This window comes from Spea bombifrons, chromosome 9, assembly GCF_027358695.1.
Source record: "Spea bombifrons isolate aSpeBom1 chromosome 9, aSpeBom1.2.pri, whole genome shotgun sequence".
Taxonomy (NCBI): Eukaryota; Metazoa; Chordata; class Amphibia; order Anura; family Pelobatidae; genus Spea; species Spea bombifrons.
In genome coordinates, this window is record NC_071095.1 from 15,084,612 (window position 1) to 15,111,169 (window position 26,558).

Below are 26,558 nucleotides of genomic sequence, written 5' to 3' on the forward strand. Positions count from 1 at the left end.
CTGTATGAGGGAGAGAGTTGAAGTGTCTGGTGTATGAGGGAGAGAGAAGACGTATCTGGTGTATGAGGATGAGAACAGATGTGTCTGGTATATGAGGGAGAGAGAAGACGTGTCTGGTGTATCAGGGAGCGAGGAAACGTGTCTGGTATATGAGGGAGCGAGGAGACATGTCTGGTATATGAGGGAGCAATCAGACGTGAATGAGGGAACGAGATGACGTGTTTGTTATATAAAAGAGGGTGAAAAGGTGACTGGTGTATGATGGAAACGAGAAGATGTATCCGGTGTATGATGGAACGGGATGGCGTGTCTGTTGTATTAGAGAGGAAGAAGACATGTCTGGTGTATGAGGGAGTGAGAAGACACGTCTGGTGTATGAGGGTGCGAGATTACGTGCCTTTTGTATAAGAGAGGGAGAAGGCATGTCTGCTGTATGAGGTAGAGAGAAGACGTGTGTGGTGTATGAGGGAGAGAGAAGACATGTCTGGTGGATGAGGGAGTGAGAAGAAGTTTCTGGTGTATGAGGGAGAGAAGAGGACATAACTGGTGTATGAGGGAGAGAGAAGACATGTCTGGTGTATGAGGGAGTGATCTGAAGTGTCTGGTGTATAAAGGAGAGAGATGCCTGGTGTATGAGAGAGGGAGAATTCATGTTTGGTATATGAGGGAGAGAGCAGACGTGTCTGTTGTATGAGGGAGAGAGAAGACGTGTCTGGTGTATGAGGGGGAGAGAAGACGTGTCTGGTGTATGAGGGGGAGAGAAGACGTGTCTGGTGTATGAGGGGGAGAGAAGACGTGTCTGGTGTTTGAGGGGGAGAGAAGACGTGTCTGGTGTATTAGGGAGCGAGATGACGTGTCTGGTGTATGAGGGTGAGAGAAGACGTGTCTGGTATATGAGGGAGGGAGAAGACGTGTCTGGTGTATGAGGGAGAGAGAAGACGTGTCTGGTGTAAGAAGGAGAGAGAAGACGTGTCTGGTATATGAGGGAGAGAGAAGACGTGTCTGGTGTATGAGGGAGAGAGAAGACGTGTCTGGTGTATGAGGGAGTGATCTGAAGTGTCTGGTGTTTAAAGGAGAGAGAAGACAAGTCTGGTGTATGAGAGAGAGAGAATTTATGTTTCGAATATGAGGGAGAGAGCAGACGTGTCTGTTGTATGAGGGAGAGAGAAGATGTGTCTGGTTTATGAGGGAGTGAGAAGACGTGTCTGGTTTATGAGGGAGCGAGAAGACATGTTTGGTGTATGAGGGAGCAAGATGACATGTCTGTTGTATATGAAAGGGAGAAGACATATCTGGCGTATGAGGTAGCAAGCAGATGTGTCTGGTGGATGAGGGAGAGAGAAGACATGTCTGGTGTATGAGGGAGGGAGAAGACATGTCTGGTGTATGAGGGAGGGAGAAGACATGTCTGCTGTATGAGGGAGAGAGAAGACATGTCTGGTGTATGAGGGAGGGAGAAGACATGTCTGGTGTATGAGGGAGGGAGAAGACATGTCTGCTGTATGAGGGAGAGAGAAGACATGTCTGGTGTATAAGGGAGAGAGAAGACGTGACTGGTGTATGAGGGAGCAAGGAGACATGTCTGGTATATGAGGGAGCAAGGAGACATGTCTGGTATATGAGGGAGCAAGGAGAAATGTCTGGTATATGAGGGAGCAAGGAGAAATGTCTGGTATATGAGGGAACCGGATGACGTGTTTGTTGTAAAGGGGGGGTGAAGAGATGTCTGGTGTATGGGGGAAGCAAGAAGATGTATCTGGTGCATGAGGAAGCGGGATGGTGTGTCTTTTGTATTAGAGAGGAAGAAGTCCTCTGGTGTATGTACATGTCTGGTGTATGAGGGTGCGAGATTACGTACCTGGTGTATGAGGGTGCGAGATTACGTGCCTATGATATAAGAGAGGGAGAAGGCATGTCTGCTGTATGAGGGAGAGAGAAGACATGTCTGGTGTATTAGGGGGAGAGAAGACATGTCTGGTGTATGAGGGTGCGAGATTACGTGCCTATTTTATAAGAGAGGGAGAAGACATGTCTGCAGTATGAGGGAGATAGTTGAAGTGTCTGGTGTATGAGGGAGAGAGAAGACGTATCTGGTGTATGAGGATGAGAACAGATGTGTCTTGGATATGAGGGAGATAGAAGACGTGTCTGGTGTATCAGGGAGCGAGGAAACGTGTCTGGTATATGAGGGAGTGAGGAGACTGTCTGGTATATGAGGGAGCGAGGAGACATGTCTGGTATATGAGGGAGCAATCAGACGTGAATGAGGGAACGAGATGACGTGTTTGTTGTATAAAAGAGGGTGAAAAGATGACTGGTGTATGAGGGAAACGAGAAGATGTATCCGGTGTATGATGGAACGGGATGGCGTGTCTGTTGTATTAGAGAGGAAGAAGACATGTCTGGTGTATGAGGGAGAGAGAAGACATGTCTGGTGGATGAGGGAGTAAGAAGAAGTTTCTGGTGTATGAGGGAGAGAAGAGGACGTAACTGGTGTATGAGGGAGAGAGAAGACATGTCTGGTGTATGAGGGAGTGATCTGAAGTGTCTGGTGTATAAAGGAGAGAGATGCCTGGTGTATGAGAGAGGGAGAATTCATGTTTGGTATATGAGGGAGAGAGCAGACGTGTCTGTTGTATGAGGGAGAGAGAAGACGTGTCTGGTGTATGAGGGGGAGAGAAGACGTGTCTGGTGTTTGAGGAGGAGAGAAGACGTGTCTGGTGTATTAGGGAGCGAGATGACGTGTCTGGTGTATGAGGGAGCGAGCAGAAGTGTCTGGTGTATGAGGGAGAGAGAAGACATGTCTGGTGTATGAGGGAGCAGGATGATATGTCTGTATTATAAGAGAAGGAGAAGACATGTCTGGTTAATGAGGGAGAGAGATGATGTTTCCGGTTAATGAGGGAGAGAGAAGACGTGTCTGGTGCATGAGTGAGCAAGCAGACGTGTCTCGTTTGGAATGGAGAGAGAAGACGTGTCTGGTTAATGAGGGAGAGAGATGATGTGTCTGGTTAATGAGGGAGAGAGATGATGTGTCTGGTTAATGAGGGAGAGAGATGATGTGTCTGGTTAATGAGGGAGATGGAAGACATGGCTGGTTAATGAGGGATTTAGCAAAAAAAGGAGTGGAACCAAGTCAAGAAAAATAGGAGAGAATTATAGTAAATAAAGGATAACTTCCCTTTCTTTTCACTGTGCTGGATACGCAGCTGCAACCCTTAGAAAACACTCTCCAGGTGTTGTAGTAGTAAAATCAGAAATCCACTAGGGGGCGCTCGTGTATCTCAACAAAAAATGAAAACAGAACAAAAAACAAATGATAGTGTAGATGTAGAGATATATATTACAATCAGTCGATCAAGGCAGTAGCTCAACAATCCACCAGGTGGGTTATGGATGCGGCATATATAAGACAAAATGCATAAAAAGAGCCAATAGTGAAATATTGCTTTTAGGTGGAAAAACGCAAGGATAGAGTTACACTTACGCTTAGGTAGAATAATTTGTGCCCGTAGTGTCAAGATGTTCCTCCTTGTGGTTGGATTCCAATGGCAGAGGAGTTCTCCACAAATGAGGATACTGCACACCGAAGATATAGTAAACTGATATTTTATTAACTAATTGTTTCAGAGTCTTTTTACCATATATAATGGAAAAGATCTCTATCACAGTGAAAACAGCTTTTAAAAATGTTAAAAACTGCAGTATGGGGCTTTTATAAAAGCCTTTTTTCTGAATAAATTTAAAAGATATATATGATGCAATGAGCTTTTAAAAAAGCTGTTAAAAAGTCATCCAAAGTCCAGATAAGATAAAAGGTAGTCCTAGGTTTCAAACTCAACGCGTTTCGCCTTGTTTGGCTTCATCAGGAGTGTTTTGGAAGTATTTTGCCGGTGTCTTTTTAAATTTTCGCGCCGTCTCCACATCCCGTCCGTCCGTGCGTCTGACGTCACGGTCCATCGGTGCGTCTGACGGCACGGCGTATCAGCGTCTGGCATAGCGGCTTCTGGTGAAGAGATGCCCTACTTCCGGGTTTCGACCGGCGTCATTCTCTCCGATCAAGCATAGTGAGATGAATGAAAGAAGCTTGTAAGTATACAAGATGATCAGTGTATAAAAATTGATTAAAAAGGTTATGAAAAAATAATAAACTGAGTGTATATAAACGGAATCTTGTATGTGTATATATGTGAACTGTACTGTGTGTATATGTGTATAACCTAAAGAAAAAGTGTATAAACTATAATTGGTGTATTCTGGTATGAAATTAAAGAGTAAATGTCTGAAATAAAGAGAATATTATAATTGTGTACAGGTCTAAGAATATATAAAATCGGTAATTCCATCGGTTCTATGTAAATGTATATATGTGTTTTGGGGGATCAATTGCATGAACTGGGTTATGAGATATATTGTTTGTGTATAAATGTGGTAAAAAATGACAAATGAATGTATAAAAATGCACAGAATGGTATTTGTGAACTTGGTTAAAAAAATATGTGATAAAAATACATGTAAAAATAAATAATAAATAAATGAATGTTTGGTCAATGTGTGGTTGTCATTATTTAGGGTTAGGGTTGGGGTTGGGGTTAGGGTTAGGGTTAAGGGTAGGATTGGTGTTAGGGTTGGGGTTAGGGTTAGGGTTAAGGTAGGATTGGGGTTAGTGTTAGGGTTAGGGTTGGGGAAGAGGAGAAGAAGAAAAAAAAAAAAATCAATTTCTCAAATGTGGGCTAAAATATCTAGCTCCATATTTAATCCTCCATTTTTAAATGTTTTCAATTTAAAAATCCATTCTGTTTCCTTTCTTGATAGATTTTCTGTAGTGTCCCCCCCCTCCAATTTTTAGATACCCATTCTATACCAATTATTTTTAAGGTCTGAATCGAAAATAAGGGACATGTGTTACAGTGTCTAGGGACCGAATGTTTTTGGTTTTTATTCCTAATATTCCCTAAATGTTCAAGAATCCTTTCTTTCATGGGTCTGATGGTTCGTCCCACATACTGTAAACCACATTTACATTGTAATAGGTATACCACATTCTTTGTGGAGCAATTGATAAAATGTTTAATAGTGTATGTGCGACCTGTGTTACTACATGTGAAGTGGTCGGTTTTTTTCGGCAGAAAAGTGCACATCTTACATTTCCCACATTTGTGGAAACCATTAGGTTTAGTGCCCAAAAATGTTTGAGAGTCCGAATTGGTGTTTTGTCTGGGTAAGACACTCGGGGCCAAGATAGTTTTTAAAGAACCCGTCTTTTTAAAAATTATTTGAGGTTTTGTTGGCAAAATTTTTCCCAGGATTTCATCATTCTGTAAAATGTGCCAGTGTTTATTGAGAATCCCCTTTATTCGATGAGCCTGTGTGTTGTATTTGGTGAAGAAGGAAAAACTAAAATCCTTCTCTTTATTTATTTCTGAGGATTTCTTTTTTTGTGTGAGTAATTGTTGTCTGTCCATGTTTTCTACTTGTTGGTAGCTATTTATTAATTTCTCCATTGGGTATTGTTTTTCTACAAACTTTTTCGTTATTTCCTCTGCTTTTTCCTCCCAATCTTCATTTTTAGAGCAATTGCGTTTAACCCTCATGAGTTGCCCTTTGGGTATATTATCCAGCCATTGAGGATGATGACAGCTGGTATAATGTATATACCCATTTTTATCAGTAGGTTTGGTATAGTTCCTAGACATAATTTTGTTGTTCTCAATGAATAGCTCAACGTCCAGAAATTCAATGTGGGTTGTCTGAATATTGGACGTGAATTTAAGGTTCACCTGGTTGTTATTTACATATTGTATGAAGGTGTGTAGGTTATCTTCCGTCCCTTTCCAGATAATGAGGATATCGTCGATATACCTCCTCCAGAGCACCAGGTCTGCACCATGGGGATTGTTGTTCCATATCGATTGATGTTCCCACTCAGCCACGAAAAGATTTGCGTAACTGGGTGCAAACCTGGTGCCCATAGCTGTTCCACACAATTGTAAATAGAACTGTTCCTCAAACCAAAAATAATTATGTTTAAGGATGTATTCAATACATTCTAGGATGAAAGACCTTTGTTCCACCTTCATATTTGGATCCCGGGATAGAGTTATATCTATAGCCTCTACACCCTGTTTATGGTCAATCACCGTATATAGTGACAACACATCCATTGTCACCCAGAACCATCCTGGAGCCCATTCTATATCCTTCAAAGTATTTAATAAATGTGTAACGTCAAAGGATTCTTGAACATTTAGGGAATATTAGGAATAAAAACCAAAAACGTTCGGTCCCTAGACACTGTAACACATGTCCCTTATTTTCGATTCAGACCTTAAAAATAATTGGTATAGAATGGGTATCTAAAAATTGGAGGGGGGGGGACACTACAGAAAATCTATCAAGAAAGGAAACAGAATGGATTTTTAAATTGAAAACATTTAAAAATGGAGGATTAAATATGGAGCTGGATATTTTAGCCCACATTTGAGAAATTGATTTATTTTTTTTTTCTTCTTCTCCTCTTCCCCAACCCTAACCCTAACCCTAACCCCAATCCTACCCTTAACCCTAACCCCAACCCTAACCCTAACACCAATCCTACCCTTAACCCTAACCCTAACCCTAACCCTAACACCAATCCTACCCTTAACCCTAACCCTAACCCCAACCCCAACCCCAACCCTAAATAATGACAACCACACATTGACCAAACATTCATTTATTTATTATTTATTTTTACATGTATTTTTATCACATATTTTTTTAACCAAGTTCACAAATACCATTCTGTGCATTTTTATACATTCATTTGTCATTTTTTACCACATTTATACACAAACAATATATCTCATAACCCAGTTCATGCAATTGATCCCCCAAAACACATATATACATTTACATAGAACCGATGGAATTACCGATTTTATATATTCTTAGACCTGTACACAATTATAATATTCTCTTTATTTCAGACATTTACTCTTTAATTTCATACCAGAATACACCAATTATAGTTTATACACTTTTTCTTTAGGTTATACACATATACACACAGTACAGTTCACATATATACACATACAAGATTCCGTTTATATACACTCAGTTTATTATTTTTTCATAACCTTTTTAATCAATTTTTATACACTGATCATCCTGTATACTTACAAGCTTCTTTCATTCATCTCACTATGCTTGATCGGAGAGAATGACGCCGGTCGAAACCCGGAAGTAGGGCATCTCTTCACCAGAAGCCGCTATGCCAGACGCTGATACGCCGTGCCGTCAGACGCACCGATGGACCGTGACGCCAGACGCACGGACGGACGGGATGTGGAGACGGCGCGAAAATTTAAAAAGACACCGGCAAAATACTTCCAAAACACTCCTGATGAAGCCAAACAAGGCGAAACGCGTTGAGTTTGAAACCTAGGACTACCTTTTATCTTATCTGGACTTTGGATGACTTTTTAACAGCTTTTTTAAAAGCTCATTGCATCATATATATCTTTTAAATTTATTCAGAAAAAGGCTTTTATAAAAGCCCCATACTGCAGTTTTTAACATTTTTAAAAGCTGTTTTCACTGTGATAGAGATCTTTTCCGTTATATATGGTAAAAAGACTCTGAAACAATTAGTTAATAAAATATCAGTTTACTATATCTTCGGTGTGCAGTATCCTCATTTGTGGAGAACTCCTCTGCCATTGGAATCCAACCACAAGGAGGAACATCTTGACACTACGGGCACAAATTATTCTACCTAAGCGTAAGTGTAACTCTATCCTTGCGTTTTTCCACCTAAAAGCAATATTTCACTATTGGCTCTTTTTATGCATTTTGTCTTATATATGCCGCATCCATAACCCACCTGGTGGATTGTTGAGCTACTGCCTTGATCGACTCAGACAGAGTGTGAGTGCAAAATTTGGGATATACTGATTGTAATATATATCTCTACATCTACACTATCATTTGTTTTTTGTTCTGTTTTCATTTTTTGTTGAGATACACGAGCGCCCCCTAGTGGATTTCTGGTTAATGAGGGAGACAGAAGATGTGTCTGGTGTTTGAGGAACTGATAAGCCGTGTATGAGAGAGAGAGAAGACTTGCCTGTTGTATAAGGGAGGGAGAAAATGTGTCTGGTGTTTGAGGGGGAGAGAAGACGTGACAGGTGTATGAGGGAGAGAGAAGACGTGTATGATTGAGTGATCTGAAGTGTCTGGTGTATAAAGGAGAGAGAAGACATGTCTGGTGTATGAGAGAGGGAGAATACATGTCAGGTGTATGAGGGAGAGAGAAGACGTGTGTATGAGGGAGCGGGATGATGTGCCTATTGTATTAGAGAGGGAGAACACATGTCTGCTATATGAGGGAGAGAGTTGAAGTGTCTGGTGTATAAGGGACAGAGAAGACGTGACTGGTGTATGAGGGAGATAGAAGACATGTCTGGTGCATGAGGGAGCAGGATGATATGTCTGTATTATAAGAGAAAGAGAAGACATGTCTGGTTAATGAGGGAGAGAGAAGATGTGTCTGGTTAATAAGGGAGAGAGAAGACGTGTCTGGTTAATGAGGGAGACAGAAGATGTGTCTGGTGTATCAGAGAGTAAAGAGACATGTCTGGTATATGAGGAAGCGATCAGACGTGAATGAGGGAGTGACATGACGCGTTTGTTGCATAAGAGACGGAGAAGACATATCTGGTGTATGAGGGAGCGGGATGAAGTGTTTGTTGTGTAAGAGAGGTTGAAGAGATGTCTGGTGTCTGAGGGAAGCGAGAAGATGTATCTGGTCCATGAGGGAGCAGGATGGCGTGTCTATTGTATAAGAGAGGGAGAAGACATGTCTGTTGTATGAGTGAGAGAGAAGACGTGTCTGGTGTATGAAGGAGAGAGAAGACATGTTCGGTGTATGAGAGAGGGAGAATACATGTCTGGCGTATGTGGGAGAGAGAAGACATGTCTGGTTTATGAGGGAGAGTGAAGACGTGTCTGGTATATGAGGGAGAGTGAAGACGTGTCTGGTATATGAGGGAGAGTGAAGACATGTCTGGTGTATGAGGGAACAAGCAGAAGTGTCTGGTGTATGAGGTAGAGAGAAGACGTGTCTCGTTTGTGAGGGAGAGAGAAGACGTGTCTGGTGTATGAGGAAGAGAGAAGACGTGTCTGGTGTATGAGGCAGTGAGAAGACATGTCTGGAGTAAGAGGGAGCGGGATGACGTATTTGTTTCATAAGAGAGGGAGAAGACATGTCTGGTGGATGAGGCAGAGAGAAGACATGTCTGGTGTATGAGTCAGCGAGAAGAAACATGTCTGGTATCTGAGGGAGAGCTGATGTGTCTGGTGTATGAGGGATTGAGAAGATGTGTCTGGTGTATGACGGAGTGACGAGACATGTCTGTTGTATAAGAGAGAGAGGAGACATGTCTGGTGGTTGAGGGAGAGAGAAGACATGTCTGGTGTATGAGTGAGCGAGCAGACTTGTCTGGTGTATGAGGGAGAGAGAAGATGTGTCTAGTGTATGAGGGATCGAGGTGACGTGTCTGGTGTACGAGGGAGTGAGGAGACATGTCTGGTATATTTTTGTTGTATAAGAGAGGGAGAAGACGTGTCTGGTGTATGAGGGAGTGAGAAGACATGTCTGGTGTATGAGGGAGCTAGAAGATGTGTGTGGGCTATGAGGGAGCGTGATGGCGTGTCTGTTGTGTTAAAGAGGAAGAAGACATGTCTGCTGTATGATGGAGACAGAAGACGTGTCTGGTGTTTGGGGGGAGAGAAGGCATGTCTGGTGTATGAGGGAAAGAGAAGACGTGTCTGGTGTATGAGGGAGAGGGAAGACGTGTCTCGTGCATGAGGGAGAGGGAAGAAGTGTCTCGTGTATGAGGGAGAGGGAAGATGTGTCTCGTGTATGAGGGAGAGAGAAGACATGTCTAATGTATGAGGGAGAGAGAAGACGTGTATGAGGCAGCGAGATGACGTGTCTGTTGTATTAGAGTGGAAGAAGACATGTTTGGTGTATGAGGGATCGAGGTGACATGTCTGTTGTATGAGAGAGGGAGAAGACATGTCTGGTGGATGAGGGAGTGAGAAGACATGTCTGGTGTATAAGAGAGGAAAAAGACATGTCTGATGTTTGAGGAAGTGAACTGAAGTGTCTGGTGTATGAGGGAACGAGAAGACGTGTCTGGTGTATGACGGAGATTAAAGATGTGTCTGGTGTATGAGGGAGCGAGATGACATGTCTGTTGTATAAGAAAGGGAAAAGACATATCTGGTGTATGAGGTAGCGAGCAGACGTGTCTGGTTTCTGAGGAAGAGAGAAGATGTGTCTGGTGTATGAGGGACTGAGATGCCGTGTCTGGTGTATGAGGGAGAGAGAAGTGGTGTCTGGTGTATGAGGGAGTGATCAGAAGTGTCTGGTTAATGAAGGAGAGAGAAGACGTGTCTGGTTAATGAGGGAGATGGAAGACATGGCTGGTTAATGAGGGAGACAGAAGACGTGTCTGGTGTATGAGGAACTGAGAAGCTTTGTCTGGTGTATGAGGGAGCGAGAAGACATGTCTGATGTATGAGGGAGCTGGCTGAAGTGTCTGATGCATGAGGGAGCAGGCTGAAGTGTCTGATGTATGAGGGAGCGAGCTGAAGTGTCTGGTATATGAGGGAGCTTGATGACATGTCTGTATGAGTAAGTGAGGAGACATGTCTGGATTATGAGGGAATGAGAAGACATGTCTGGTGTATGAGGGAGTGAGAAGACATGTCTGGTGTATGAGGGAGAGAGATGATGTGTCTGGTGTATGAGGGAGTGAGAAGACATGTCTGATTCATTAGGGAAGAAGACAGCATCTCTGGTGTGTGAGGGAGTAAGAAGAGATGTCTGAAATATGAGGGAGAAACACAACGTCTCTGGTGTATGTGGGAGCGAGACAACGTGTCTGGTGTATGAGGAAGTTAGAAGATGTGTCTGCTGAAGGAGGAAGATAGAAGACGTGTCTGGTGTATGAGAGAGAGAGAGAGAGACGACGTGTCTGGTGTATGAGGGAGTGAGGAGATGTGTCTGGTGTATAAGAGAGGGCGAATACATGTCTGATATATGAGGGAGCAAGAAGACGTCTGGTGTATGTTGGAGCTTGATGACTTGTCTGTTATGTACGTGAACAACCATATGTGTCAGGTGTATGAGGGGGCAAGAAGATGTGTCTGGTGTATGAGGGAGTGATGAGATGTGTGGTGTATGAGGGAGCGAGAAGAGATGTCTGATGTATGAGGAAGACAGAAGATGTGTCTTGTGTATGAGGGAGCAAGAAGACATGTCTGGTGTATGAGGGAGCGAGATGACGTGTCTTGTGGATGAGGGAGAGAGAAGACGTGTATGAGTGAGTGAGGAGACATGTCTGGGTTGTGAGGGAGTGAGAAGACATGTCTGATTTATGAGGGAGGAAGACGACGTCTCTTGTATATGAGGGAGAGAGAAGACGTGTCTGGTGTATGAGGGAGAGAGAAGACGTGTCTGGTGTATGAGGGAGAGAGAAGACATGCCTGATGTATGAGAAAGAGAAAAGATTTGTCTGGTGTATGAGGCAGTGAGAAGACATGTCTGGAGTAAGAGGGAGCGGGATGACGTATTTGTTGCATAAGAGAGGGAGAAGACATGTCTGATGGATGAGGGAGAGAGAAGACATGTCTGGTTTATGAGGGAGCGGGATGACATGTCTGGTATCTGAGGGAGAGCTGATGTGTCTGTTGTATGAGGGATTGAGAAGACGTGTCTGGTGTATGAGGGAGATAGATGTGTCTGATGTATGACGGAGTGACGAGACATGTCTGTTGTATAAGGGAGAGAGAAGATGTGTCTGGTGTATGAAGGAGAGAGAAGACATGTCTGGTGTATGAAGGAGAGAGAAGACATGTCTGGTGTATGAAGGAGAGAGAAGACATGTCTGGTGTATGAGTGAGCGAGCAGACTTGTCTGGTGTATGAGGGAGAGAGAAGATGTGTCTGGTGTATGAGGGATTGAGGTGACGTGTCTGGTGTACGAGGGAGTGAGGAGACATGTCTGGTGTATGAGGGAGCTAGAAGATGTATGTGGGGTATGAGGGAGCGGGATGGCGTGTCTGTTGTGTTAAAGAGGAAGAAGACCTGTCTGCTGTATGATGGAGACAGAAGACGTGTCTGGTGTTTGGGGGGGAGAGAAGGCATGTCTGGTGTATGAGGGAAAGAGAAGACGTGTCTGGTGTATGAGGGAGAGGTAAGACGTGTCTCGTGCATGAAGGAGAGGGAAGAAGTGTCTCGTGTATGAGGGAGAGGGAAGAAGTGTCTAATGTATGAGGGAGAGAGAAGACGTGTATGAGGGAGCGAGTTGACGTGTCTGTTGTATTAGAGTGGAAGAAGACATGTCTGGTGTATGAGGGAGCGAGATGACGTGTCTGGTGTATGAGGGATCGAGGTGACATGTCTGTTGTATGAGAGAGGGAGAAGACATGTCTGGTGGATGAGGGAGTGAGAAGACATGTCTGGTGTATGAGGGAACGAGAAGACGTGTCTGGTGTATGACGGAGATAAAAGATGTGTCTGGTGTCTGAGGGAGCAAGATGACGTCTGTTGTATAAGAAAGGGAAAAGACATATCTGGTGTATGAGGTAGCGAGCAGACGTGTCTGGGACTGAGGGACTGAGAAGCCGTGTCTGGTGTATGAGTGAGAGAGAAGTGGTGTCTGGTGTATGAGGGAGTGATCAGAAGTGTCTGGTTAAAGAAGGAGAGAGAAGACGTGTCTGGTTAATGAGGGGGATGGAAGACATGGCTGGTTAATGAGGGAGAGAGAAGACGTGTCTGGTGTATGAGGAACTGAGAAGCTTTGTCTGGTGGATGAGGGAGCGAGAAGACAAGAATGATGTATGAGGGAGCAAGAAGACATGTCTGATGTATGAGGGAGCTGGCTGAAGTGTCTGATGTATGAGGGAGCGAGCTGAAGTGTCTGGTATATGAAGGAGCAAGATGACATGTCTGTATGAGTGAGTGAGGAGACATGTCTGGATTATGAGGGAATGAGAAGACATGTCTGGTTTATGAGGGAGTGAGAAGACATCTCTGGTGTATGAGGGAGAGAGAAGATGTCTGGTGTATGAGGGATTGAGGTGACGTGTCTGGTGTACGAGGGAGTGAGGAGACATGTCTGGTGTATGAGGGAGCTAGAAGATGTATGTGGGGTATGAGGGAGCGGGATGGCGTGTCTGTTGTGTTAAAGAGGAAGAAGACCTGTCTGCTGTATGATGGAGACACGTCTTCTCCTTCACTCATACACCAGACGTGTCTTCTATCTTCCTCTTTCAGCAGACACATCTTCTAACTTCCTCATACACCAGACACGTTGTCTCGCTCCCACATACACCAGAGACGTTGTTTCTCCCTCATATATCAGACATGTCTTCTTACTCCCTCACACACCAGAGATGTTGTCTTCCTCCCTAATGAATCAGACATGTCTTCTCACTCCCTCATACACCAGACACATCATCTCTCTCCCTCATACACCAGAGATGTCTTCTCACTCCCTCATAAACTCATACAGACATGTCATCTTGCTCCCTCATACATCATTCTTGTCTTCTCGCTCCCTCATCCACCAGACAAAGCTTCTCAGTTCCTCATACACCAGATATGTCTTTTCCCTTTCTTATACAACAGACGTCATCTCGCTCCGTCATACACCAGACACGTCTTCTCGTTCCCTCATACACCAGACACTTCAGTTCACTTCCTCAAACATAAGACATGTCTTTTCGCTCCCTCTTACACCAGACACATCTTCTTGCTCTCTTATACACCAGACATGTCTTCTCACTCCCTCATCCACCAGACATGTCTTCTCCCTCTCTCATACAACAGACATTTGGGGGGGAGAGAAGACGTGTCTGGTGTATGAGGGAGAGAGAAGACGTGTCTGGTGTATGAGGGAGAGAGAAGACGTGTCTGGTGTATGTGGGAGTTAGAAGGCGTGTCTGAGGAAGATAACATTGCATTGACAGTTTGTGTTCTGTAGGTATTTTTGGTTGAACCAAAACAACGGGACAATCCTGATGACCGAGAGACCTCCGCAGGGAACGTACAACCTCAATATTACGGTTTCTGACGGTGTGTGGCCAGATACCTTCTCTACTATCAAAATTTATGTACAAGAGATTGGAAGTGACGCCTTCCGCAGCTCGGGGTCTCTGAGACTCACAAGTAAGTAATAAGTGGTGCGGAGGGGTCTCAGGTAGATTCTTGTAGGACTCCGCTGGGACATTTGATGGGAAGACTGCCTGGTTTGACCATCATAGAGTTTGCACTAGATAAAGAAGTGATGTACAGGTCACCATAGCTACATATATATGTAACCATTTCCATGGACTTCTGTACATTGTACCATAAAGACATTAAAATGATGTAGTATCCCTGCATAGGGATGGAAGGAAATGGTGGGACAGGAACGCTCTTGGCATTAAGTGACCCCTGTCCTACTCAGTGCGTGACCCCAATTCCCTTCCCTGCTCCTCTCTGGGTAAATACGTTACTATCTCTGCTTCTCAGTCATAACTTTTTAACCCGCATTTTAGGCATTACAGCAGAGGAATTCATAGAGAAGGATGAGTTTGGAGTCAGCAGACGTGACCAGCTCCAGGCCGTCCTGGCAGACATGGCAGCTGCCCATCCCAGCCATATCCACATCTTCAGTGTGGTGAACGCAGAGGATAACGCGACCGACGTGACATTTTCAGTATGCGGAGCTGCCTCCTGCCACAAACCCGAGATCTTACGGAGCTTATTGACAGCCCAGAGAGAGAAGGTATGGACAGAGTGTTTATGGCGTTATTACTGAGTAAGAATAACGTCGGCTGTCTCTTAAAATTAATGATATTACAAAACGCAGAATATTTATCAGTCTCATGATATCTAGATGTATCCTGTTTGTCTTTCAGAGTTTTGTGGAAATAATTCCCTTGATTTTGAATCTCTGAGGGTACAGCCGGGGGTTTATTACTTTATAACAAAAGTAAAGATCTAAGAGTGATGCGCTTTAATCATCTTTATCTGCATTTGTTGTGGGAGGGAGCTGGTCCTGGGGTGCCTAATGGCCACAGAACTGGGATGGTGTCTAGATAAGTTTTTGGTGCCGTCTTAACTGAGTTTTTTTGTATTCTTCTCAATGACAGATCCGATCAGTGCTGAAGGAAAGGAATTCCCAAGTATCCATTGATTTCTGTTCACGGATGGGCTGTTTGCAGGATGGCGGGTGCACAATCCATAGCGCAGTCAGCAGATCCCCGCCTCTCGTGGATGGAGGTAGTGCATCTATAGTTTCAATTCCCCAAGTTGGAAACGTGTCCTGCAGATGTCCGGTACAGAAACACTTTTACCAGAACTGTTATTCTCTGCCCCAAAACCCTTGCCTGAATGGTGGGACTTGCATGGCGACTCTCACCGGTTACAGGTAGGCAGATTCTCTGGACCATGTTCCCGTGTGACTTATCCCTTACATCACCAACTTCAGACAGCCTACCTTTGAAACTAAAATATTTCCATTTGTCTTTCTAGGTGCCACTGTTTGACTTCGTTCCTTGGGCCACGCTCCCAGCAGACTCAGAGGTAACGCCTATGCATGGATTCATCCTATCGGCCACTGCTTGGACAGCCATCTATCGCTGGAGTTCGTGAGCGACAGCACAGATGGATTATTACTACACAGTAGAGTGTCAAGAGACAGTAAGAACTTCGTCGCAGTTGGTGAGTATCAGGAACGGGTGGAGCAGCATCAACTAGAGAGCAGAGGCAGCGCACCTTTTCTCCCTTATATTATATACTTATGTAGGGTTAAGTAATTATTTACCCCCGGTGCGTCCTTTTGTTTCGTTAGGAGGAAGATAATGTTGTATGTTTCTTTTTGTACTTTGATTCGAACTGAGAAGAAAGAGAACTAAACCATTTTTATTGAATGTCTACACAGTACAATACAGAGAGTCAAATCACAAGTCCAATGCAGAGAGTAACAAGTAACTAGGCAACAAGTAACTAGGCAACAAGTAACTAGGCAACAAGTAACTAGGCAACAAGTAACTAGGCAACAAGTAACTAGGCAACAAGTAACTAGGCAACAAGTAACTAGGCAACAAGTAACTAGGCAACAAGTAACTAGGCAACAAGTAACAAGTACAGTGCAATGAGTTACAAATCACAAGGCAAGGAGTAACAAATACAATGAGTTAAAAATCAATGCAAAGAATCACAAGTACAGTGCAATGAGTTACAAATTACAAGGCATAGAGTAACAAATACAATTATGAAGTCATGAGTAACATGAAGTGAGAGTAATAGTAAATCTACATTGACAATAATCACAGTTGAATTACATTCTTAGTTTGCTCCAGGTCCAGCCGCACTGCTGTTAATGTGGTTTTGTTTCCATTCCCAAAGAGATTACGAGCGGCCGGCTCCTTCTCATCTTCAGACAAGACCTGACCACGCTGAGGCTTGGCTTTCCAGAGCAGGAGAACGTTACAGACAGAACGGCATCGGATAGACCTGCGCATAAAAGGTAAAGTAGGTTAATTATCACATCGTGAGCCAGACCTGTAATTAATGCAGCCACAGGAAAGCTTAAATATTCTCCTTTACTCACAGAAGTAGAATGAAGGTGAATCTTTAAGAGCAGACACAGAGCTGCATTATACTCAACTAACTGACCCTCAGCTAACTCTACATGGAACATATAACCAAGACAAGTCACACCAAATACACAACGACCCGAGTCGCACGCAGTCACATTTACTTAAAGGAAATGTCAACGTCGGACAGTCAGGGAAGATTACTGACTTCATTTACTTCGGTGCAGGGAGTCAGCCTGACTCTGGATCGCTGCCACACAGCTTTGATAAATGAGACAGAGGGGATCAGATGAAAGCTACTTACAGAGGATCGAACGAGTTGTGAAGTCCACGGAGTCATCATGCAGGACAGAAGGTACGGAGCACATGGATGGCTTGGGCTGGAGATCAGGGCTGACTTTACTGAAGTCACAGACAATAAACCGGGATTAATGCCTAGCGGCTGCTCCACTGGGTTTGCAGTCTACGTGGATGAAAAGAAAGGAAGTGTTGAAGAGTCGTGACAGTTTTTATGCATGTTTATTATCTGCAGTAGTTAAGCCCCACACCACGTGTTACTGTGACCCGTGTCTGATATGCATGCCATTCTCTGCAGGTTTTGGGAGCCGGATGCCGTTCTGCAGCTCGGAGGCGTTAAGCAGTCATCTACTCGTTCCCACAATGTCCTTCCGCACAAACCCTTTAAAGGCTGTCTCCACAACATCGTTCTTAATAAGCAGGTAATGACTTTCTATCACGCAGAGCATCGCTTACCTCTTACTGCAGACGGCTGCTCTGTAGTGGACGTGGGAGCTGCGCATGGATCCGGTAAACTGGATCAGCTTCGGTACTTTGGGGGTCTCTGAGCAGAGGGATGCAGTATGACCCGGTGGGTTAGCAGGATAGTCCCAGCTGGTATCATGTAGTTCAGAGGTTGGTAATGATTCCTATAAGACACGAATGCATTAGAAAGTTCTTTGATTAGTAATGTGTATTATTACCAATATTCACTAACATACAACTTGCAGATATGCAGCCAAACTGTGTGAGGAGCCGGGTCAATAGACATTCTAAGGGTAACAAAGGGTAACTGAACCGTAAGAGCGTAACAGGTAGGTCCGTATCAAAGCTTTCCACCGAGTTATCTGAGCTACTTTGTGCTGATCCGGCAGAATGATATCTAATAATTTTCTTGATGCAGTGTGTGTTTCCTTTAACACAGGTGTATGATCTAGCAGCCCCACTGGAGGCTGTTAATAGCTCCCCAGGCTGTGCAAGGAAGGGTACAGCTTGCTCATCACCTGTACCCTGCGACTTTCCTTGCGTCAGTGACCCCTGGACCCCCAGCTGTGATTGCCCACCCGCTCACCAGGACTGCAGAAAAGGTACAGGCTTGGCTTACACCGATGCGCTCAGGGGTAATAACTGTACAAGAACATTAAAGGAGACCCAAACCTGAATGAATGGTTCCACCACCTCGCTGATATCAGAATGTCTCCCACTATAAAGTGTGTTTTATATTAAGCCAGTTAGAAGAAGTGCTATTTTTCATGCCAATATTTATGTTATATTAAAGAGACTCACCTGAACCGGGACATCTTTGTGAATGCGCAGAGTATAGTGTAGATTATTGGAAAATGGGGAGTTGCGGTGCGATCATCAAGGAATCCATTCGAATGTTTGTGGCCAAAGCTCCACCAGAAAGGACTCTTCATACATCACATCTGAACGCTCTGCCACCGCCTGGTGCTCTGCTGGGCAATCATTTCTGTATCATAGTGAATAGGGTAATCCGCATTATATACTCATCCTTTTGCAGATGTCCACGAACTTCTTCCATCCTGGAGGCCACATCCGGTACCTGCTCACTCATTCTCTCCATCCGCAGCGGACACATTTTCAGGCAACGTTAAGAACACGCAACGCCGACAGCGTCATCCTGCGTTTGTCTTCTAAGGACCGGAGCGAATCCACCTGCAGGTACCAAACACAGCATGAAGTCCATACCTTGACACGCGCCATGCTGCACGTTGGGTAGAGTCGCGTCCACATCTGAAGCTCCCGATTCAGAGCAGCCGGTAGATGGGACAGCTTTAGGGTCATTGTATTTCAGCCTGTAGATCATAGCGATGGTTCAGCATGACCCAGGGATCTAACGGCACCGTTTGTTTTGTCGAGGTGAGGCATGGGCTTCTAACAGTCTGCTACAATCTCGGTGATGTTCCCAATACAGTCACACTTCAAACCATAAAATAGACACTGGAGAGTGGAATGACGTTGGCTTGGAAAGGATGCAGAACGAGTTCACGCTTCGCTTTAATGGAGGAGGGGAGCACAGAGATATAACAGCAGCTCACGGGACCTACAAAGAAATTAAAGTCGATCTGAGAGGCGCGATTCTGGGAAGCATCAACCAGTCGGGTTATCAAGGTAAAAAAACAATAGTTACCGATAATAAGATAAGCGTTTACGCTTTCACAACAATGGGCTTCAATAAAACTGAAAGCAATTCTAGTGAATGTAAGATTAGAAGCTGTCTGTAAATCCATGGGGTATAAAGACTCTCCCTGCCCGTCATTACCTGGAATACACCATACGATGCTGAATTCTCACTGTCCCATCATGCGCTGATCTCCAATTCCTTCTGTGTAATCAGGATGCATAAAGAACGCGAGACTGAACGGCTGCTGCCCGCCCATGGAGAACACGACGGCCTCACCGGTGTCCGTTATAAGCCGGGAAGGAGTGACCGAAGGCTGCGTCTCAGACGTCTGTAGCAGCAGCCCCTGCAGCCGCCGCTTTGTCTGCGTTGATCTATGGATGAACCATGAATGCAGGAATCACCCAACACGTGCTGGGGTCACAAGACTTCAGAAGACATTAGAGCTTTGGGAGATTACCTTGTGCTTTCTAAGCATTCCCAGTTAAGCTGCACTCCATACACCGCATTCACTCCACTCGATTGTTAAAGCACCACTCCCATGTGTCGAGGGATAATGAGAATCGTTGTCCTGTATGAAAGAAAAACATTTTGAAACGCTTTACATGATTTCGTTTTACTGGCTTAAAATGTATCTGATCTTCCGCTGTTATGGTAGATTTAACCCCTTATCTCCCTGTAACTCAACAGGTGCCCCCCCGGATACCTGCTTACAGAGAACGGCACAGAGGCTCACTGCGTCTACACGGTATGTGCCAGCCACCCCTGCAAACACGGCACGTGCCACGCTCGCCAGCCCAATTCACCCACCTCTGCGCAGAGGGGTACGTCGGGAGCGGATGTCACGTCTTCAGCCCCGGACTCTGGATCAGCAATCCCTATATCATCTTGATTTGCCTCCTGACGATCATAGGTAAATTTAACACACCGTCTCCCTCATTACCTCCCATGTAACCCGGGAGGGGGGGCTCAGCACCACCTTTAAGGGGATCGGTCATTCATTAACCCAAGGGCATTGGTTTATACAGCGCTGGAAGTCCTACCAAGGGTGGATCAGGGCAAGTTAAGATTGGTAGCAACCCTGTTATTCATGATGGATCAAGAAAAAGCATTAAAATATAAAAAATATTCAGTACCTTGCATGCTTCAAGAGGATAATTCTTGTGTCTCCATTCGCAGCGCTGATCGCCGGAATTCTGTTGTGGTCTCGCTGCAAGAAGAGGAAGACCATAAACCAAGGAGTTTATCACGGATCTGGGCATAGCCAGGACCTTGAGGACACCAGAAAAAACATCTTCCATTACAACGAAGACCACATGAGTAAAGAGTTTGTGGGATACAATGTTACGTTTTTTTATATGTAGTTTGTAGCAAGTTTAAGACTTTGGTCCACTCACCAGCTGCTGCTGATCCTGGAATTCTGATACAATCCGTACTCCATACGCCTTAAGCCGCTTCATACACAGCTGAAAAGTTAAAGGGATAAAGGCCTTGTGTAACGAGATGGAATGTTTTAATTACCCAAATCACACTCAAAATACATTTATGGGGGGGGGGATTTTCCATTTTCTGCAGTAGTAGCTCTGACTCCGGACAGAGTAGGGAAGCCTACATCCAGCAAGCGCTTTCATGCGACAGCTTAAAGGTCTCTCACGTGGAAAGAGACGGCTCCCCGGCGGGCAGCCTCAGCACGCTGGCGTCATCCGGAGCCGAGGGGGACGTGGAGTACGAGGAGGAGATGAGACGGTGGGGGCCAAAGTTTGTGACTCTGTCTAAGATCCGCCGAGGATCTGCAGTGAAAGAGCGATGATCGGGAGAGACATCCTATGTTTTTGGCAGAGACTTGCGGTGATAACATTGAGGATTGTGCAGCCAAAGCAACAATGGTTTTATCGGGAGAAGCTGCAGAAATAAAGGAGAGAAACCGGACCAAAGAGCTTACAGTCTAACCCGTGGTATCCCCTCGCTCACCTTGGGACGGAGTCCGCCGAGTCTGAAGAGGTCCGGAACAGCAGCAAACAGGTCTGCAAACCTAGAGCCGGGACAAGAAGCTTGCATTAGTTCTCTAGTTACCCTTTATACCCCCGCGTGACCCCAATTAACTTCTAATCACCGCACCCCTATCAAAGCTTTAACGACTCCATTTAACGAGCTCCACCCCGGGACTGGGATTCCATTTCCTTACGAGGGCCCAATAAGGATACAGGATTTATTTCATTTTAACATTACGGGGCTCACTCGGCCCCCCCACGTGACCCCCCCCCCTGTTCATGCCTTACCGCCGGCATGCATTCACCTGTGCCAAAGCCCCAGCTCCTGCTTTCACCTTTAAAGTTTGAAATAAACTCAGTAAAACGATTATTCGGCTCTTTGTCCTCAGTTTGTAGTAAAACATTGTCAGGGGCCGGCGATTAAAACAAAATATGGAGACAATTGGAGACCAGCCCAAAACTTCATGAGGCCATTTTTGCTGCACGTGGTGAGTTCCACCCCAATATTTGTTTTATATAGCGCCATCATATTTAGTAGCGCTGTACAATGGCTAGACAGGGCATAAGCCGTATGTAACATAATTTGACTTAAAACACAGGTGAGGAGGGCCCGCTTGTGTTCATAGGGGGCAAACCCTGCATTTTCAAACACATTATTTCAAATAAAAGATATATGTAGAAAACCGCTTCTAACAGGATTATGGCCCACAAGAGCTCCTGTATACTGCGAAAGAGCATCTAAAAGTATGAAGTTAACCATTTAAGTGTAACCAAACTACTGAAAAACTTATGTAAAACAAAGAAATTCCTTTCACAGTATTAACAAACACGCAAATAAACTCCACAACAAACTATGCACACCCCGACCATGCGAGACACTCTGTGACTGAAAGAAACGATCTCTGCTTCTGGAGGGTAGATCTAGAGGGCTGCATTCATTTCAAAATCACAGAATTCACAAACCTTTGCCGGTCCTTCTCCAAGCTCAAGACCAGAGAATCAGCTCCACAGGCCCAACACGCAGCACCAAGAAACACAAAGTTCTGGCTAGAAGACTGGAGAAACGCCCGGGTTAAATAGACTTTTGATTGATTGAGGAAATGAGGTGCAGGTGTGAGTCAGGAGCAGGCAGCCATCTTATGTCCATGGAGAGGTAAATAGTACAAAATATAGTAAAATACATGCATAGAGCTGTCTCGTGGCAAAACAGCAAAAAGTGTAGTTGTCTTGCGGCGTAATGGTGATTCTATTCCTGGTAAATATATATTATTATAGCGGCTGCGCGTATATCTAAGTCTTCAGAGTAGGTGAATTTGAGTTTATCTATTATGGACGAATGCACTTGGGATGTAGAAATAGTGAGGCAAACTATAGCATTGGGAATGCCGTTCTGCCAGTGACAGCAGACGAGAGGGATTTAGAGTAATAATTACTGATGATTAAAGGGAAGCAGACAATGCCGTAAAGCGCTGGAAAAAGCAAGCAGGGTGCTGGGTTGTTGGTAGCAGGAAGAGTTTCTGCCTTGTATTGTAAATTTATAAATCATCCAAAATGTTATACAAGGAAACATGCTTCTCTACTTATATATTTTGTGCTGTTTCAATAGCATGAGCATCCTGCCATCGTGTACTATTCACCATACTTCAATGGGCCCATCAGGAAATACTACTTTACAGAAAGGGTAGTGGATGCATGCAATCACCTTACAGCAGAAGTGGTAGATGTTAATACAGTGAAGACATTTAAGCAAGCATGGGATAGGCATAGGGCTAAGCTAGATATAGGATAAGGCCAGATACTAAGGAAAGGATTCAGAGGTTGGGCAGACCGGATGGGCCGAATGCTTCTTATCTGCCGTCACTTTCTATGTTTAACACAGGCAGGCAGAAGGGACCCTTGCGCTCTCTCGGAAACTTTACTAAAGGAGCCAGTCAACGTTGGGTGCTCGTTGACTCTTACTATTAGGTCCCTCAACATTGACGGCTCACTGAGTGTCACCCCGTGGCTGCAGCATGTATGTGTTATAACGGCTCGCTGAGTGTCACCCCGTGGCTGCAGCATGTATGTGTTATAACCCGAATGAGCTCATCCCTAAAAAATACTTATACTCAAACTCACAAAACATAACATACACCGAGACAGATGCTCTAACGAGATTGGAACCTGTAACTTTCCGCACGGCGAGTAACGCAACTTACCTGCGCGCCACACTTCCGATGAATGGATCTGCTCGTCCGTAATACAAATACTCAAATTCGCCCAATCTGAAAACATAATTTTACGTACAGGGCTCAACGGGATTAGAACCAGGACCAACCTGCATGGGCTGTAACAAACACTGCCGCTGCGCCACCCTCGCAACAGACAAAGCTGCTCGTCCGTAATACAAATACTCAAATTCGCCCCCCCCCCGAAACCATAATTCTACACACTAAGCAGTTAGACACACTAAGCAATAGGTAGTGCACCTTTTAGATTGTGTGCATTATGTTAGATGGTATAAGTATTGGTGCATCACACGCAGGCGTCATATGTTCATGGCGACGCAGAGCCTTCAATCATCCGATGGCGTAATGGTTAGGTGCACTGCCTGCCATATGTTGCGGTCCTGGTTCGATTCCCTGTAGCTCTGTGGGGAGCATCCAGCCATGCGGTGGTTTGAAGGTTTGGTGTGTTGCGTACTCGATGCTGCGGTCCCAGTCTGGTTTCCCTTGAAGGTTCGGTGTGTTACCTACGAGATGATGTGCTGATAGCTCGCTTCCGTGTGGCTCGGTACGGCTACTGACAATGTCTCTGTGCGTACGGCGGTCTTACCCTGAAAAAAAAACGTGCGCTGCTGTATTATTATTATTTTTTTTAGCATTTATAGAAAAAAAGCATAAAAGGTGTTGTGTACTACCGACTGGCTCTAACCCCCAATCATCCTGACCCGCACATACGCACAGCACTTTCACACACCACCGAACATACTCATGCGTCTTACACACCGCACCGAACATACCCATACGCCTTACACACCGCACCGCAACCACTCGCCAGGCCTCACGGGGATTAGAACCAGAAACCAAACCGCTTGGTAAGTAAGTACACTTGACACCTGCGCCACCCTTGTGGCAGACTGAATTTGCTCGTCCGTAATACTTATACTCAAATTCACAGAGTCTAAAAACATAACTTAATGTCTCTAGTCGCAGGACTTCCTGGGACCCGAACCCAGAACTCACAGCACAGTGTGCGATACACGCATCACATGCGCCACCTTCGAGATGGAGAAGAGCTGCTCATCCCTAATACAAATACACAAATTCACCCACTGGAAAAACATAATGTTACAAATATCCACCCTTACACGCAGGCCGCACAGGGATTAGAACCAGGAGCCTCACGCATGGCGAGCGATACACCTAACACACGTGCCACGCACACGGCTGGATGGCTACCCTCGTCCCATCCACATATACTCAAATTTACCTACTCCAAAATACATAAAATCATACGTTACACGGGAATCACAGAGATTAGAACCAGGGGCCAGGAGCACGGTGATGAACACAGATAAGACATGCGCCACCAGTACCATGGGGCCAAAGGGCCTTGTCTGTTATACAAATACTCAGATTCACCGACTCTGAAAACATAACATTAGTCTATATACAGGATACATGGAGAATAGAACCTGCATCCACTTGTATGGATGGGGGGTAACGCACCAAACACCTAGACCACCATCTCAACTGGGTCAGAAGGTTTGCCAGTTCCACAAATACTCTGATGTACCCGCTCTAAAAGATTAAGAATAAGATCATCCAGCAGACCGGCGGGTGAGAACCAGCAGCCAACCACACGTTAGGCAATTCACTTAACCATCACGCCATTCCATTACAGGAGATGGGCGCCCACCGGCTCCACATATACTAATATCTGCCGACTCTAAAAACATTAGAAATAAATTAGCCGCGAAGCGAAGGGGGTTAGAAGCACTATACAGTTACCTACGGGAGCAAAGTGGGTTCGAACCAGAAACCAGTCGCAGTTTAGGCGATACACCTAACCGTTACGCCACACCACGACATGGCGTCAGCCGCCCACCTGCTCTACATTTACTCATACGGACCCCCTCTAAAAACATAAGAAGAACATGCAGACGCGCTACACACGTAGATCCAGCTTTCATGGAGATTAGAACCAAAATACTTTTATATGGTTAGTAATGCATACGATGTCGTATGACGCCACACGGAACTTTATTTCATATTTTATGCTGCTGATATATATTTTTATTGAAGTTCTATTTATTTTTCTCCTGATGAAGCCGACGATCTATCGGCGAAACGCGTAGAGAGAATAAATTGGAAGATTTCATCATATACCGGATGCTGTATTTTCTACTTGCTTTTGCACAATACTCTTTGAGTTGTGCTACATCTTAATTGTAAGTGCATTTGTGATCTTTTAAGATCAGTTGCCTGAGGATACTGCACCATTTTGGTCTATGCTTGTTTTTACAGAAGACTACACACAGTTTTCGAAGCTTGATATTTGATGAGCCTGCTTATTCCAGTCCCCTTGTGAGTGGAACTTACACATTTAATAATACAATTTTTTCCGAAATATTACACGATTGTATTTGTTTTTGTTTCTTCCCTATGTGTATGCGCTCCATTATTCCTGGTTTGCTTCTGTGTACACTTTGAGGAAGAGTGTAGTTTGGTAGCTGCTCGCATTTTGGGAAGTATTTTTATTTATTTTTATTTTACATTCACGTGGTATCTTGGTTTTTCATTTGTGAATGTGTTTTTATTAAATGTTTTTAGAGCGTGTGAATCTAAGTATATGTTTATCATGCCATGGTGTGGTGTAGTGGCTGCGTGTATTACCTGTAATACAACAGGTGAACTCGCTGTGTATAGTGTGGCTGTGTTATAGTGAGTGTTATAGTGCGTGCGTGTGTGACTTATTTTATATTTGGTGCATGTATGTGTATCAGGCAGCCGGCGAGCTCCCGTTCATGCGGTGGCGTAAAGGTTGGGTGCGTTATTCATGTTGTGAATGATAATTTTAGTCCCTGTGAATGTGTGGTGCGGTTGTGTTGATTGTTATAGTGGATCTGTGTATTTGTATCATTTTATACTTGGTGCATATGATTATATGTGGAGCAGGCAGACATCGTATGCATTACTAACCATATAAAAGTATTTTGGTTCTAATCTCCATGAAAGCTGGATCTACGTGTGTAGCGCGTCTGCATGTTCTTCTTATGTTTTTAGAGGGGGTCCGTATGAGTAAATGGAGAACCGGGGGGGCGGCCGACGCCATGTCGTGGTGTGGCGTAACGGTTAGGTGTATCGCCTAAACTGCGACTGGTTTCTGGTTCGAACCCACTTTGCTCCCGTAGGTAACTGTATAGTGCTTCTAACCCCCTTCGCTTCGCGGCTAATTTATTTCTAATGTTTTTAGAGTCGGCAGATATTAGTATATGTGGAGCCGGTGGGCGCCCATCTCCTGTAATGG

The 26,558-nt window shown here is 44.7% G+C and overlaps 1 long non-coding RNA gene across 1 annotated transcript; it reads right to left on the bottom strand.

The window, feature by feature from the left end:
* Nucleotides 1-16,441: 16,441 nt before the first annotated feature.
* On the bottom strand, nucleotides 16,442-17,472 carry LOC128504817 (uncharacterized). The gene is made up of 3 exons (XR_008355491.1): nucleotides 17,391-17,472; nucleotides 16,942-17,100; nucleotides 16,442-16,554 (listed from the first exon to the last, which is right to left on the bottom strand). It is a non-coding gene; the product is annotated as an uncharacterized LOC128504817 (long non-coding RNA).
* Between the last annotated feature and the right edge of the window lie 9,086 nt (nucleotides 17,473-26,558).